We start from the raw sequence: 16,868 nt of genomic DNA on the forward strand, positions 1-16,868 counted from the left end.
ATATTGAGTTTGAGAAAGCTTTATGCGAGTTAGGTGCCAGTATAAATCTAATGCCATATTCTATTTTTGAAAAACTTGGATTGCATGAACTAACACCTAGAACTATTACCCTGCAATTAGCTGATAGAAGCATTAAATATCCTAGGGGAATAGTAGAAGATGTTTTAGTCAAAGTGGGCAATTTTATTATACCTGCTGACTTCATTGTGTTGGATATGGAGGAAGATAGGACAATGCCTTTGATTTTAGGGAGACCTTTTCTTACTACTGGTAATGCTTTAATTAATGTGCAAAAAGGTCTACTTACTCCTAGAATCAATACTGAAGAAGTGTTGTTTAATGTATTTAAAACCATGAAATATCCCAACACAATTGAACATGAAATATATGCAATCGATTGCATTGATGTTTGGGCAACTAAAATTAACACATCTAAATTAGATGATCCTTTAGAAAGTTGCATTCTTAATTCTTGTAAAAATGTGCAGGTCTTGGATGAAGAAATTAAGGAGGTTTTGAACTATTTGGAGGTCGGTCAAGAGTTCAAGCCAAGACAAGGAAAATTTTTACCATTGGATGGATCGACCTCTACCAAGCAATTGTGACCTTCCATTGAAACACCTCCAGCTCACACAAAACTCCTCCCATCTATTGTGCAGGCCCCTATTCCAGATTTAAACCCACCCATGATGGATGAGAGGGGAAAACATCGGAAGTTGCAACTACAAGACCTGGAGGATCCGGTTTATGATTAAAAACAGGGAAGTTTGTTTTTCTTTTTTTTTCTCTTCTTGTTTTTTTAGATAAGTTATTTTCACCTTTTCTTTTTACCTTACATTGAAGACAATACGTAGACTAAGTGTGTGTGGGGGGAGAGTATAGGATTTTATTTCAGTTCAAAAAAAAAAATATATATATATATATATATATATATATATATATATCAAAACCTCAACTCTTTTGAAATCAATTGAAACAATGTTCTAGGAAAATTCTTGTGAACCTAGTAATGTGGTACGATCAAGGAGTACATGACTTATCTGAAGCCATTTCCAGTTAAGCTAGTCATAAATTCAGGTTTAAGTAAATGGGGTTGTTGTTTTACCATTGCTACAATTGGTAGGATGGAGCATAAAATGCACCTACCAACCAAGTAATTCAATAGTAGGAAGGAGCATAAAATGCACCTACTAGCCAGCAAATTCAACAGTAGGACGGAGCATAAAATGCACCTATTGGCCGAGTGATCCAAAAGTGAGACGGAGCATAAAATGCACTCACTCCCGATAAAAAGAAAATAAAAAGAGAGGTTTTCCCTAATTTACTACCTGGCTTGCAGTAGCAAAAATTGGATTGACTGATTAATGAGTCGTGTATGACTTGGTTGTGTTGATTTAAAAATTTTCAATAGTTAACCTAGAATATTTGTGGAGAAAGATGAAGGAGAGTTGAGTTTAAAGATTGGAAGGATAGTTGTTTGTTTTGTGTTTGCTTGAATTTTGTCTTGCCCGAGGACGGGCAAGGTTTAAGTATGGGGGGATTTGATAAGAATAAAAATCATCATATTTTTATTCCTAAATATTCAGTCTTTTATACTTAATTAGTACTTAATTGGACTCATTATGCTTGTATTTCGATTCAGGGCATGAAAGAAGGCGTCAGGAGAAAAACAAGGCTAATCGGGTAATTTTGCACAGTTTCGGTGCTGAGTAGTAATCTGGGAATAAATCTCCTATCCGGACTCCGCTTGAGATGATTCAAGATGCATTGGAAAGATAAGGAAAAACTATACAACTTTCATGTTTTGAGTTTTGATAGATTCGGACTGCATCAAAATCAAAATCGAGACCGAAGTCTAAGTAAATTCGGAGAGAAGCCCAGTTCGCAGCAGAAGCCCAGTTCACAGTTTGGGCTCTATTTCGGTTTTCCACCATCAGCCCCTGAACATATTCTTTCAGTTCATTGTGGCTAAGTGGTGCTTCTGTTACCAAGTTGGTTTGTGGAGTGGCTCAAGGCTGTTCAACAGTGAGGAGGCTGGTTTGTGTAGGTACAGGGCTGGCTCGGGTAGGCTACTTAGAGATGATAGGGCTCTGGTTGGCAGATTGGTGACTTGCGGGAATAGGTGCTGAGGGGGCAATTGGAGTGAAAGGAGATCGTTCGGTCCCAGACGACTACTGGAGGAGGAGTTGTAAAGTGGTCCTCATCTCATTTTCATCTTCTCCATTCAGTCGAAACGGGATTCAAACTCGTACATTTTATTAGAGAGTATCTCGATGTTGACCTTTTTGGCCAACTCTGAGCCAACCTGATATCTAGTCTCCAGGTTGACATTTTCTTGTTCATTGATCTGCTCTTCGGGAATAAGGGATTGATTAATCCTACAGGCGGCCATCCTCTGTGATCAAGGAAGAACCAAAGATTCTAATGTGAGTAGGGAGGTAAGGCTACGTGTGGGGGTCTCCTTGAAGGACAAAGGAAAGCCTAGAGCTGGAGATATGCTAAAGGTTAGGGAAAAAAATGATAGAATGGTGATCTCGTTATGAGTTGGACCCCTATTTATAGGGAGAGATCCTGAGGTCCTGAAAGGAAGGAGCCAAAAGTGTTTGATTCCCATTAGGGAAGGGAATCTTAAATTCGGTGTCAGTTGTCAGGAAACACTACTAGGCTTTCACCACGTGTCTTATGAGATATCTCAAGGATGAGCTTTCTTTTCGTCTGAGGATTCTCATAATACACATGTACTACTTCCTTTCACGAGCTTCTTAGACTGACGTGGCATGGGTGACGTCACTATTTATCTTGGTGTCCCCTTTAAACCTACAAGGCGTCCTGTCATGCGCTTTAAGCTCATTCCAAGCCCGCATGGGTCTTGAGCTCATCGCAACTCATTTCGGGTCATGAGCTCATTGCATGTCTATGTGAGTTTCGAGCTCATCGCAGATGTGTGTCGATTTATGAACTCATCACAGGCATTCATGTTGTATTGGTTTAACACATTTAGTGCTCTCATGGTCTTGGTGAACATCATACACCTACACCTGCCATTCAATAAAAAAATTTTTGACTTGGTCAAAAACTGTCCAACTAAGGCGATTCAACCATTGACCCATTCAATTACCTTTTATAAATAAAAAATGTAAAAACTAAATTAAAAATATAAATGAAATATAAAATAATATATATATATATTACATCAAATTCCATTCTGCCAAATTCTTGAGGATAGGATACAAATCTTCTCATATTTAAATTCAATTCAATCCAAGGAATGTAATTTGAGTAACCCCTTTTCAACTAAAAAATGTAATGAGAAACCAAAAGTCAAGAATGTCCTTGTAAAATTATTATTTGGTTGTAACTTAAACCAAGGTATTGGGTGTCAGCCCGGTTGCTACATGTCTAAATAAATATAAACTGAATCAAACCTGACACAACAAATTTACACCTAAACTTTCTAAGATTTAAGGTAGTGGAGATCCTTGGCTTGGAGGCACTTGCCGGGAGCCCGAATCTCTTAAAAGCAAAAGTAATGCAAATACCATGAGAATATAGCATTCAGCCACACATTGAGAATATCTCCTTATTTATATGTTAAATTTATTGGTAGTTAGGCTTTTCAGGAATTCACATCTCTGCTCCACAGAGGGCTCCCCACAAATGCCCCACAATATATCCCTATCATGTATTGGGAACATCTCCCATTGACAACTTCAGAAGATGTTTCCAATGCATGCTGAGATGTGCATGTGGGACGTTTGTGGGATGCCTTATCTAGGGTGCAAATGTGATTTGCTCTTCGAGTATTTGCATAATTTGTACTTTCAAATTATGCAAATATGCAAAGTGTAAAACACCATGTAAATGCGAAGTTGGGTTAGTTTTGCATTGACAATTTTACCTTCTTATCAAACAGACTTTTAGCTGTAATGGATACAAACATGAATCCCAATAAAATTTATGCCTTTTTTTTTAACAAAAGCCCACATTGAATGCAAATTTAATTCCTTTTTATCGATGTACATTTACATCTCATTTTGAATGTAGATATGCATTGGAAATATTTTTTTTTTCATTTGTCAATGCATAATTGTATTCTTGCCAAACACTGGAAAAACTAAACCAGAGTACATATTTACCCTGAACCGGGAAAGATATCATTCCCATATCATATCGGATGACTTTATGCAATCAAAGTTCGACTTGTCTCTTTCCGTGAATACGGCTTATCCCAAGTAACCGGTTTCAAAAATAACCAGGTAATCATATAATCACATTTCAAAAAAAAAATACAGAAGAAAGACATTAACATCTTCATTCGTTAAATGCCCCTCTCCCCCTTCTCTCTTTTTCTTCAAACTCCAACCCCCATGCCCTGCATGGCTGCACCATTCTCCCATTTCAAAACCAACTGCCCCAATCATTCACTTTCATTGCGATGTTCTTATTTTGATTCCATATTCTTATTTCCTGATCAAAAGGGCTTCGAAAATCTTACAAAGTACAGAAAAGGTTCTTTTTCCTGCAAATGGAGAATGGAAAACTGTTGCAAACTCAAATTGGGTCTTAATTGAAGATTTAAGCGATATAATCAAGCAGTGGCAACAAATTCATTGAGAGGTAGAGACAATTAAAGCTATTATGATAGTTAGCTTAATAGACAAACAATAAGCATATCAAAAGAAGAGTTTGGTTTGCTTATTGCTTTCTCCTATGCATGTTTTCTTCTGGCTCTTGGCCCTTTACTCTCTACACTAAAATATTGGCAGCCGCTGGAGCAAAGCATATATCATAAGTATAATTTCTGAGATCATTTGCCTATTTTCTTTCATTTATTTATTCTCATAATTATGATTTATGTGATAATTTGTGTATTCCGGTCATTTTGTTTCCCCCACGTATTATGTTTAATTATTTGATGTTTTCATTCATACCCCTATGATCCATGGTCCTCAATCTCTTCATATCATTGTTGTTTTAAAAGAGATAGTGGCAAGTTGGGATTATACTTAGATGCATTCTTTAGGCTGTATTTGGAAACGATGCAAATAAGTGTGAATACAAATATGTAGAGTGTTAAATGGTCTATATAAATTGCAAAGTTGGGTTAGTTTTGCACTGACAAATTTATCTTCTTACCAAACAGACTTTTAGCTGTAATTGATGCAAACACAAATTCCAATAAAGCATATGCCTTTTTTTATCAAAAGTCCACTTAGGCTGAGTTTGGAAGGAGTACAAATGCAAATATGTAGAATGAAAAACCTTATATTTTGTATTATTTTGTATGTTTTTACGATGTACATATTTGCATTTGTACTCTTTCCAAAAATGTAAATTTGTAGAGTGTAAAACCTTGTATTTTGTATGTATTTGCACTCTACAAATTTGCATTTGTACTCCTTCCAAACTGAGCCTTAAATGCAAATTTACTTCTTTTTTATTGATGTATTTTTACATCTTTTTATCAATGTAAATATGCATTGAAAAATGTATTTTCTGTCATTTGTCAATGCATAAATGTAATGTTGCCAAATATAGACAAAAGTAAACCAGAGTTCAAATTTACCTTGAACCGGGATTTACACTCCATTTACATCATTTCCAAATGCAACCTTATGGTTTATACATTTCATTTGATTTCCTGATGGTTTCTTGTATTCTAATACAGAGGTTTTGTGGAATCATGTTTTTATTTGGGTTAATAATTTCTTTTCTTTCGTTTCATAGGTTGATTTAAGCCTGGCTGTGGAATCAACAAAATCCTATTTATCATTGCTTAAAGTGACCAGGGGGGCAAACTTCCTTAAGATTTCTTAGCCATTCTATTTCCATGTAAGGTAACTTGTTACTTTTATAGTTAAAAAAAAAAGCAATTATAAGCATAGAAAAGCATCTTCCATAACAAGGTTTAAGATGTAGTATAAAAATGTAAAAAATAAATGACTAAAAAGTTCAGGAAAAAAAGAATTGGACTACAAAAGATAAAGAGTAATAACCACGAATACATTTAGATTATGCCATATCACATGTCTGTCATAGAGCGATTATAAAGTACATAGAGATAGGAGGGGGAGAACATTGCTTTAGTGAGTCTACATTGAACTCTTCTTAATTAGGAAATGCTATTTCGGCCTTGTTCGTATTTTGGTTTGTTTTCCAGGAAAGGTTTACCTAGGTAAGTACATTTGCCCTTGTTCTTTTATTTCCCATGTAATGACCATTTTATCTACAAAAATCCATTATTATAAGGGGTATTTTTGTCCCTTTCAAGTGTTGACAACTTTCCCCAAAGGTGGGAAAGTTATTTACCCACCTAGGGGATGAGTATCACTTACCCAAGAAAATAATCTTTCCTTGATCCCCACATAAAACTAAAAAGAGAACATGGGATTTTTGGTCAATGGGAATCAAAATCCCATTGACCAACTTTACCCCTCTCAAAATCCAGAAAAAGAACGCCCCTTCATGAAAAATGAAATGGGTATCTCAAAGATGATAATTGAAAGTGACACCAAATCCTCTATTAGTGCTATATGACAGAAGGCAACAATGTTGCCCATGAAGTGGCCGGGAGAGGTGTAAGCATTGGAGTCACTATGTGGCTTCATCCCCCAGAATGGATTTTTGGATATGCTATTTTGGGATTTGGTTGGTGATCTGAATATAGGAGCTTTTAGCCTCGTAGTTGTAGTTGTTAATCTCTTTCTTTTTCTGTTTCTGTTTGTTGTTTTGGGTTACGTGTTTTAGCTCCGTTTGGAAAGAGTGCAAATACATATTTGTACTCTACAAATATACCTTCTCCGGTTCAGGTTAGTGCAAATTGGGTTCAGTTTTCTATGTCCACTTTGCATTCATCTCTTTTGTTTTCACAAGTGCAAAATTACAGGACATATATGCTAATGTTTGGCCTTTACAATTGTTACAAAAAAATCATGTGCATTAAACCCAGGTTTTTCTGACTGTTGTGGATTGAAGAGATTTTCAAATTTCTAATTTATATTTCAAATGATCAAATCCTGACCATTATAGAGGAGATTTTAAAATTTAATCCAGCTCCTTGTAAGTTCAACCATCTTGGTGTAATTGCAAAAGCCAACCAACCTAATCTGATACACCTTGTGACCAAAATAATAATTTGATAAAAAAAAAGAGAAAAACAGAATAGCATCTGAAATGAACAAGAACTAAATCGCATCGATGATCAATCACACCAATTAACTAAAACTCTAAGTCAGAAATCGACATATTCCAATTTGCAAGCATGGGGACTAGAAGCCCTAAGAGAAAAATGGTGAGGGAGAGAGAGAGCTTGCGATCTCTCCAATCGCAAATGCCTCATCTTGAAGGATGATGCATTTGGGCTTTTCTCCTTCGGGACTATCACCACATTGAAATCAAAGAACGAAACCAACCTTTGGGACTTCTGCTTATTCCCTCATTCTCTGAAATGCAGAGAGGGATTTTTCACTTTGATTTCAATTTTTATTTCACAAAAGATTATACGAGTTGAGTTGAATCCTCTAAGCAATGTAGGGAGTTCCGTAGTGAAAGGGCTCTAATCAACAATCACCTTCCATAACTTGTAAGTTGTGAGATCTCATTTAGTCAGAAAACTCAGTTTCAGTGTCTGCCAGGTTGAGATCTAAGATGCCACAAGTAGCAGCAGTCAACAGTCGTGCCTTTGGCTGTGTTTGGTTGCAATGCAAATGCAAATATATACAATACATATTTACCTATTTTTCGGTTCATGAAAGTAAACACGGTTCAACATTTTAAACTGTTTTTGCATTCATCTTGTTTGTTTGAAATCGGTGCAAAAGTGTGGGCCTATCATTAAATGCTCCAACTATCTTATGCTTCAATACATTAACTTTGATCAAAAAGTTATCAAAAGAACACAAAATTGTATCCAAAAAATAGGTACAGTAATGCTCTCTTCTCAGAGTACAAAAGTTTCAAAAAATACATTTTTGCTCTGATAATCATTACTTTTTTACATTTCAAACAAACGCTCTCAAACGCGAACCAGAGTACATATATACCCCAGTTCGGCATTTGTATCACAAACAAACGGAGCCTTTATCTCATAGAGTTCTATAGAGAAAAATGGGAAAGATAGAGCAAATGACATGCCTGTTTCTCTCGATAGAATGAAAAAGCAAAATTTACTTCAGTTTTTTTAAAACAAATTTTGTTTGCATAATCAAGAGAAACTCTGACAAGAATGCAGATTTCCATCAATTGTTGGGTTATTTTTGTCTTCTTACCAAACAAGAGAAAACTTGAACCGGGGTGCAGACTTTTGTTTGTTGTTGCCTTATTTTTCCGTTTGTTTGTTGTGACTTGTGCAATACAATACTTTACCTACTTAAAAAAAAAAAAATCCTTATGTAATATATCATTTGCTTACCAAAAAAATCCTCATTTTGTAATATATCCCAAAGATCCATAAAGTAAATCACATTGTCCAATATCAGTTTCTTGTAGAAAGATATACATAACATGAAGCCCTATCCCATTCATATGCAATAGATGCTATATAGAATAAACTCTGTCCCTTTATGTCTCTATACAATGAACATATAAAAAAGTAAAGCTTGGAAAAATATACATCAGTTTGTATCATCTCTCAGTATATTCTTTCTCCTATTTTAAATGGTTTCTTATGCAACTTCTGTGTGTGTTCATTTTGTCATAGTTAAAAATAAAGTCGTTAAATTAAAAGAAAGTAGAAGATAAGGTGATAAGAAATCACCCAAAAGGAAAATAAACATGAACACCATTAACAAGACAACCAACCGCTCAACAAAAAAAATAAATAAAACCCCTTACAATCACCCCTGCTGACAAAAGCCAGACCCACAACAGACATGAAAAATAATTTAATTAGTACTTAAGAACCTTGACAATTTGTTATTGTACCATGAAAACCTAGTTTTAACTTTGTAAATATTTTTGGAATTTTGACTGTTTTGTTTTAAGAATTCCATTTCTATTGCTCTTTTTCTTTTTATTCACCTATTTTAATTTTACTACCCTATTCTCTCCTCTTCTAGTTAGGATAAAATGATATTTCCTCCTAGGTATTACTTCTTCCTTCTTAACTAAAGGAGAATGCCCAAGAAAAAAGAAAAACAAAGAAAGATGCCATGAATATTTATATAATCAAAAGAAGAAAAAATATGAGTGTCAAGTATTCTATCAAATAATCTCAGAAAGAGCTTCTATACAGCATCCAGCCCAAGTCCTCAATCCAGGCCTTTGAGCAGAGCTCTAGTTAGTCAATGGGAATAATCTCAAGAAGAGAAATTTGAATATATTTATAGGATTAACCTTAGGACTTAATATGAAGTATTGAACAATAAAGCTTTCCATTAGTGAGGCTGGTTAGGTTTAGGTAATGAGAACAAATGACTATACACTGAGGAGAAATATCATTAGAATTAAATTATAATTTCCTGCTCCTAATTATATGTACAATCTTAATAACATTCATATTGTCAAATACTTTGAAATAATTGGGTTATTTCTAGGTAGAAGATCATCTTAGTACTTGAGAATTGCCCTTCTAGTTCTAGTTGTTTTCCCATGCAAATACTTACCAAATCTCCTGCATGTTAGTATCCCTACGTTACTCTTTGGGTTCAAACCTTACAAATAAAAAGGCATGGATGTAAAAATTGAAACCCCATCTAATCTGATTACTCTTGGGTTCAAACATTGGAAAATCCAACCTAAAGCCAAGCACATTGTACATGGAGCTGCAATGGGATTAGATCACTTTGGGTATACTCATATACCTAGCTAGACTCAGATTGAATCTATTAATATTTGAATTTGAATCAAAACTTATCTTGAAGGGATAAGAGATCCATCATATGGATGGCCGAATCTTGTAGGACGGTTGGGCAAAATTTCAAAAATTTCTTTACTCCCATTCGGGAATCCTATTCACAATTTAGAAAACTGCATTTTCAAGGTTCATTCTTGTAACTAAATCGGACTAAATCTGAAACCAAGATTAGGGAGGGATATACCTGATATGGAATCCATGTGAAAAGCTCCTCCCAACGTAGGTGTTCACACCCAAAGAGTGTACCAAATCTTCCCTCACTGAAGACGACACAACTTAGGATGAGGCAGGAATCGAATGCGGTAGTGAGCACAACTTCAAAATTGTTTCTTCTAGCAATAAACAATATTAAGATCCAATCTTGATTAGATCCAAGAACTGGAGATCGAACAGGATAGGGCGGCAAAAGCAGGAAGAAAAAGAACTGATGGCAAGATCAGTCTAACTGAGTTGTCTTCTCTCTATGTTGTGTTTGGTGTCTTTTTCAGGTCTGCCCTACTCTCTACTTATAACCTTAAAGAGACAACCTCCTAATCTAATTAGGAGTTTCCTGATCCAAATCTTTATTTGGATTGAGACTCTTTAAGTGATAAGGATAATCCCTTATCTTATCTGCAGTTCAAAATCAGCTTATTCCTAATCAAATTAGGAGCTTCCTGATCCAAATCTTTATTTGGATCTAGACTCTTTAAGTGGATAAGAGTTATCCTCTTATCCTTATCTGCTGATCCAAACCCAGATTTTCCCCTATTTAATTAATCAAATTAACCCAATTCGAAATGGGCTTTTAGGCCCATTGAGCTTTCAGGCTCACTTCCTTTTTAATGCTAGCTAGCTTGGCTCTCTTTGTATGGTGTGGGACCCTAACATTGATCTACACATCAGCTACATGGGTCCAGCCCAACCTCTGTTACAAGGCCTGGCCGAATTCACTGCTGAATACAGTAAACCCCTGAGTCCATCACCATGGGCTCTTAATGGGCCCAACATTTACACTAAATGGTCATTGGGTCCAGCCATCTTTTGAAGGCCTAAGGACTATGGGCAGATGCAAGATTAGCCCATCATGTATAACCCTCAATGGTCTTACACTTAACCTCTTAGCCCTTAATGATTAAACATTGCCCGACAAGAGAGGACCTCTCCCTCGGCTGCAAGGTACAATGCTACACTCTCTACTCACATGGATCCCGGGAATTAAAACCTTTTGCAAATATTTTGAAACCAAAATATATATAAGTATCTCTATATAAATATATTTTGCAAAACCAAATTTCAAACACATTTTAAATCCACTACTGACAGTTTAGGTTTCCATCAGAGAGAGTGCATTTTCCCGATCATTCACTTTGTCCGACAAAGGGGTTGATCCTGCCACTATGATTACCCACTCAGATGAATTCTTGGACTGTCCCAACATACACAGGTTTTGACCCCCTCTAAGGATTCCATTGATTGGCACATCAAAGACAGCCAAATCCGACACCTAGTGCAGTATCATAATCGAGTCTAGGGGTCAGGTGTAACATTCAAGTTTTTCCCATCTATCTCCAAGGTCTAGGGCAAATACTGGAATTTTGGTCCAGTTCAGGGTTTCAAAAAAACCCACACTACATGTACCTTAGGTCTCACCCTGGCAGCTGAGACAAGCCACCCAACCAACTTGGTGGTACATTAGTGTCATCCTTGGCAGGATAAATCTCTCTAGATCTATCTAATGGCTGTGAAGGTTCTAAACTAACACTAGTCTCATATGTGTCCAGTTTAAAGGTATTACACAGAAACACACCATAATAACATGAATCAAATATGTACTTTATTCATTTACAAAAAATGTCATAATGTACATCGTACTAATTAGAGCTAAGGGCATACACTGTCTAACAGCTCCCACTTGCACTTAAGTCTAATCGGGTATAAGCCGGAGTCCTATACTTTCCACGTGTTTCTCAAACACTTTCTGTGTTAGTAGCTTAGTCAATAAGTTAGCTACATTTTCCACTTAAAAGAATAAGTGCTGGCAAATTGGAATCTAAGATCAGTCGTTGCCTGTTTGTTGGTTACCCAAAAGGCTCTATAGGGTATTTATTCTATGACCTAGGAGAGCAGGTGTTCTGTAGTCGAAATGCCCATTTCTTAGAGGAAGATTCCATCCTAAACAATCATCGTCAGGAAATTGTTCTTGATGAGGAGAGCTCAAAGGTAGTAGGGGATGTCCCACAAGCTTTAGTTAATAACCAACCTAGGAGATCTACTCGGGCATCCAGGCCTCCAGTTCATTATGGCTATGACTAACAAAGTTACTTGGTGGAAGTCATGACCAGTGAGGAGGATCTCATGACTTATACGAAAGCTATGTTGGACATAGATTCCTTGAAGTGGGTTGATGCCATAAGAGTTGAGATGGACTCAATGGAGGCCAATGGAGTCTGAACTCTTGTAGATCCGCCCCCTGGGGTAAAAGCAATTGGTTGCAAATGGATCTATAAGAGGAAGAAGGGCCCTAATGGTAAGGTTGAGACTTACAAGGCTCGTCTTGTGGCGAAAGGGTACACTTAGAAAGAGGGAATTGATTATGAGGAAACCTTTTCGCCCGTGGCCATGCTTAAATCCATTAGGATCCTACTAGCTATAGCAGCATACCATGACTACGAGATTTGGCAAATGGATGTCAAAACTACATTCCTGAATGGAGATCTTACTGAATATATCTATATGCAGCAACTGCAAGGTTTCATAGTTGTAGGTCAAGAACACATGGTATGTAAACTTAATCGATCCATATATGGACTTAAGAAAGCTTCTAGGAGCTGGAACATCTGGTTTGACTATATTGTCAAACAATTTGACTTTGAGCGGAATCCGGATGAGCCCTGTGTTTATAGGAAGACAAATGGGGATAAGGTTACGTTCTTGGTTCTATATGTAGATGACATTCTACTCATTGGGAATGATGTAGAAATGTTGACTATGGTGAAAGTATGGCTTTCACAACAATTCTCAATGAAAGATCTTGGAGAAGCCTCTTATATCTTGGGACTTTGACTCTATAGAGATAGATCGAAGAGGATAATAGGATTATCCAAATCTACTTACATTGACAAGATAGTCAAAAGATACAATATGGAGAATTCCAAGGAAGGAAATGTTCCTTTCAGGCATGGAGTCACTCTCTCCATGGGTATGTCTCCCAAGACACTTGAGGAGATTGAGGGCATGAAAGAAGTTCCCTATGCCTCTACCATAGAGAGCATCACGTATGCCATGCTATACACTTGGCCATACATTGTTCAGGCCATAAGTGTGGTAAGTAGATACCAGTCTAACCCAGGACAAGAGCATTGGACCGCTATGAAAAACATACTGAAATACCTTCGAAGGACAAAAGAGTTTTGTTTGGTATTCAATGGTAGTTTACTACAAATCCTTACGTATACTGATTCCGATTTCCAGTCAGACCTAGATGATAGAAAGTCTGCATCTTGGTACATCTTTACAACGGGGTCCTATGCAATTAGCTGGAAAAGCAGCAAACAAGGGTCCACTATAGATTCCACAACTGAGGCAGAGTACATTGCCGCAAGTGAAACTGCCAAGGAAGCCGTATAGATGAAGAAGTTCATTTAGGAATTAGAAGTAGTTCCAACCACCACATCACCCATTCCACTGTTGTGTGACAACACTAGAGCCATTGCTCAGGCTAAGGAGCCACAAGCACACTCGAAGTCAAAGCACATTGAAAGAAAGTACCATGTACTACAACAGTACACCTTCTGCTCTCCTAGGTCATAGAATAAATACCCTATAGAGCCTTTTGGGTAACCTACAAACAGGCAACGACTGATCTTAGATTCCAATTTGTCAGCACTTATTCTTTTAACATATGATGGATAACCCCAAATCTTCAAGTGTCTTACATTTGGTTTCTTATTGGTCCAAAGCTCATAGGGAGTCTTCGAAACAGATTTGGTTAGAACCCGGTTCAGCACGTATATCGTAGTCTCCACTACGTAACCCCAAAAGGATGTGAGTAATTCCGAGTGTACGAGAAGTGATCGGACCATATCCAATAAAGTTCGGTTCCCCTCTCTGACACACCGTTTAAATGTGATGTGGAAGGAGGAGATAGTTGTGATACTATCCCATTTTCCTTTAAGTAGTCCCTGAATTCGTTAGAGAGATATTTGCCTCCTCGATCTGATCGAAGGGCCTTAATGTGTTTTCCCAACTGTTTCTCGACCTCTTGCCTGAACTCTTTAAACTTTTCAAAGGATTCAGACTTGTGTCTCATTAGGTACACGTAACCATACCGAGAGTGATCATCCGTAAATGTTGTGAAATAAACATGTTGATTACGTGTCCTAATATTCATGGGACCACATACATCAATATGTATAAGGTCAAGCGTGCCTGTTGATTTTTCAGGCTTATCGTTAAATGGTCGTTTCGTCATCTTACCCTGAAGGAAAGGTTCACAGGTGGGAGATCTTCTATAGTTAGAAAATCCAAAGGACCATCCTTTACCAACCTTGTGATACGATCTATGTTAATGTGGCCAAGTCGATAATGCCACAGACACGTGGGATTAATTGTATCACGGGTTTTTTCTTGTGGTTATTATCTAACGTAGTTTCGGTTATATTTGTTTCCAGAAAAGGATGGAGAACATAGAGACCATTCTCAAGTTCTCCATATGCGAGGAATTTGTTATTTCTTTTGATAATAATCACATTAATAAAAGGAACAGAATAACCATCCACACACAGTTTTGAAACAGAAATCAAATTTTTCTCAAATTGGATACATAAAAACAATCTTTTAATGTAATTATTCCTTCTCTAAAATACAATTCTACAGTTCCTATGGATGTAGCTGCAACACTTGCATAAGTCCCCAAGTAAATAATCACTTCTCCATCACTCAGTCTTCTGCTTGTCCTGAACCCCTACAATGTATTACGTGCATGAGTAGAAGCCCTAGAGTCAATACACTAGGAAGCAGAAGGGACCAACAATTGGTCTCGATAACAAAGGATTTGAGATTACCTTGTTTCTTGGTCTCCATTAGAAGGGACCAACATATTGGTCTATTTGTAGAAGTGACAGGCATCTGATGCCTTATCCTTCTTTTGCTTTTTAGGCTTGCTAGTTTTCTTCTAAGGTTTCTTCTTTGCCTTCTCTTCTTCTTGCCCGATTTGCCGCCTTCAAAAAGCATGGCAATGGGCTCATCATTCTTTATCAGTTTTTCGGTCCTCTGCAACATATTGCCGAGTTCCTAAAGGCTAACATTTAGCTTGTTCATATTGTAATTCATTATGAACTGATTGAAGGATGGAGGCAAAGAGTTCAGGATGGCATTAACTTTGGTGACATGATCTAGCCCAGATCCAAGAGCCTCCAATTCATTGATGTATCCCATAATCTTAAGACAATGGTCATGAAATAGCTGGTTCTTGGACATTTGTGCGGTCATAAACTGCTTTAGGACCTTCTAACGAGTAGAACGATTCTGCTCTTCATACATTGTCCTTAGACTATCCAAGATATCCTTGGACACTTTGATCTGACCGAACTGTCGCTGTATCTGATTGTCTAAGGAGGCTATGATGTAGCACCGGGCAAGAGAGTTTTTCTCTTCCCATTCTTGATATTCCCTCTTGCGGGCCTCAGAAGCCCTATCACCCGGATGATCTGGAGTAGGGTTCTTAGCAACTTTGTCCAATTTCTCGGATGTTAGAACCAGCATAAGGTTACGATACCAATCAGCGTAATTTGGGCCCTTAAGATTATTATCGTCCAACAGTTTGGCGAATTGCCCATTTGCCATTTCTGATAAAAGGCAAAGCAAATATTTGTCCACAACCTGATTTGATTCATGTTATCTACATAGATATGATTTTTAATATATGTTCCATTTCCATTTGTTCATCTCTAAGATTTCCCTCCTATCTCAGTGATGGATACTATGAATTATGTCTCTAGAAATGCAAGAAATCACATACAACGCATGGAGCCAACTGTTTCAGCTGCATAACCCCACCGCCTTCTGTGAAGGATCACATCAACTCATCTCATGAGATTTCCCTTTGGCCTCTTCCAGACAAGGTTCATTACCATTTTAGGTTAAACCTTTCTATCTAGTAAGTGCTTACCATCATATTCGTAAATGCCAAGGTACCGTGAGAGAGTCTTCCATTTTAGGATAGGCCCCTCCCACATCGGTCTATGATGCCCCTATCATCTGATGAAACAATCCAACAGACCCATCAGCAAATGGATAGCCCAATTTTATGGTGCATCTCCTCATTACTAAAGGACCCATCTTCATGTTAATGTTGGAAGGCCTTTAGAGAGTTCATCATATGAATCATGGGCCAGATTTACTAAAGGACCCATCTATATTTAGGTCAAACCAGAGTGGCTCCCACTGGCTTTCTCAAAGCCAGATTTAAATGGGCCCTAAACGGCTACGGTTCCGCATGGTTCTTCTTGGGGAGGAAGCTAATGTGGGGCCCACCAAATGGGGAGATCATCCAATGATCTTATGTACACCATGGCAATGATTTGCATTCAGCCATGGTGTGCGAAAGAGCCACTGTCGAATTAACCATGGGCCAAGTACTTATGGCCCATGTATGTAGCACATCACACATCCATACATCACATGCATGAAACAAATTGATCCAATCAATTAAAATATCTATAAAACCCTTAATTAATTAGATTAAATCAGTATCAGCCTAATAGAGCCCATAATGTTATCATATAACATTATCTAGGTACATGGGCTGTACTAAAAAAGGCAGTTCAGCCCATGTAGCTAAATCAAGGCTGATTCAGTTTTATCATATTAAAATTGGGTTTTTCAGAGGTGGGCCGAATTAAAACTTGAAGTGGGCCATCATCCCTCTGGCCTAAATCGAATTTGGGTCAGAAAAACCAACCCCATCGAACCAACAATTCGGTCCAACAAGTTTGGACCAAATCTATTACAAGTCGGCCCAAGTTTTGGTGTC

This window comes from Nelumbo nucifera, chromosome 3, assembly GCF_055504915.1.
Source record: "Nelumbo nucifera cultivar China Antique chromosome 3, China Antique-T2T, whole genome shotgun sequence".
NCBI classification, from domain to species: Eukaryota; Viridiplantae; Streptophyta; class Magnoliopsida; order Proteales; family Nelumbonaceae; genus Nelumbo; species Nelumbo nucifera.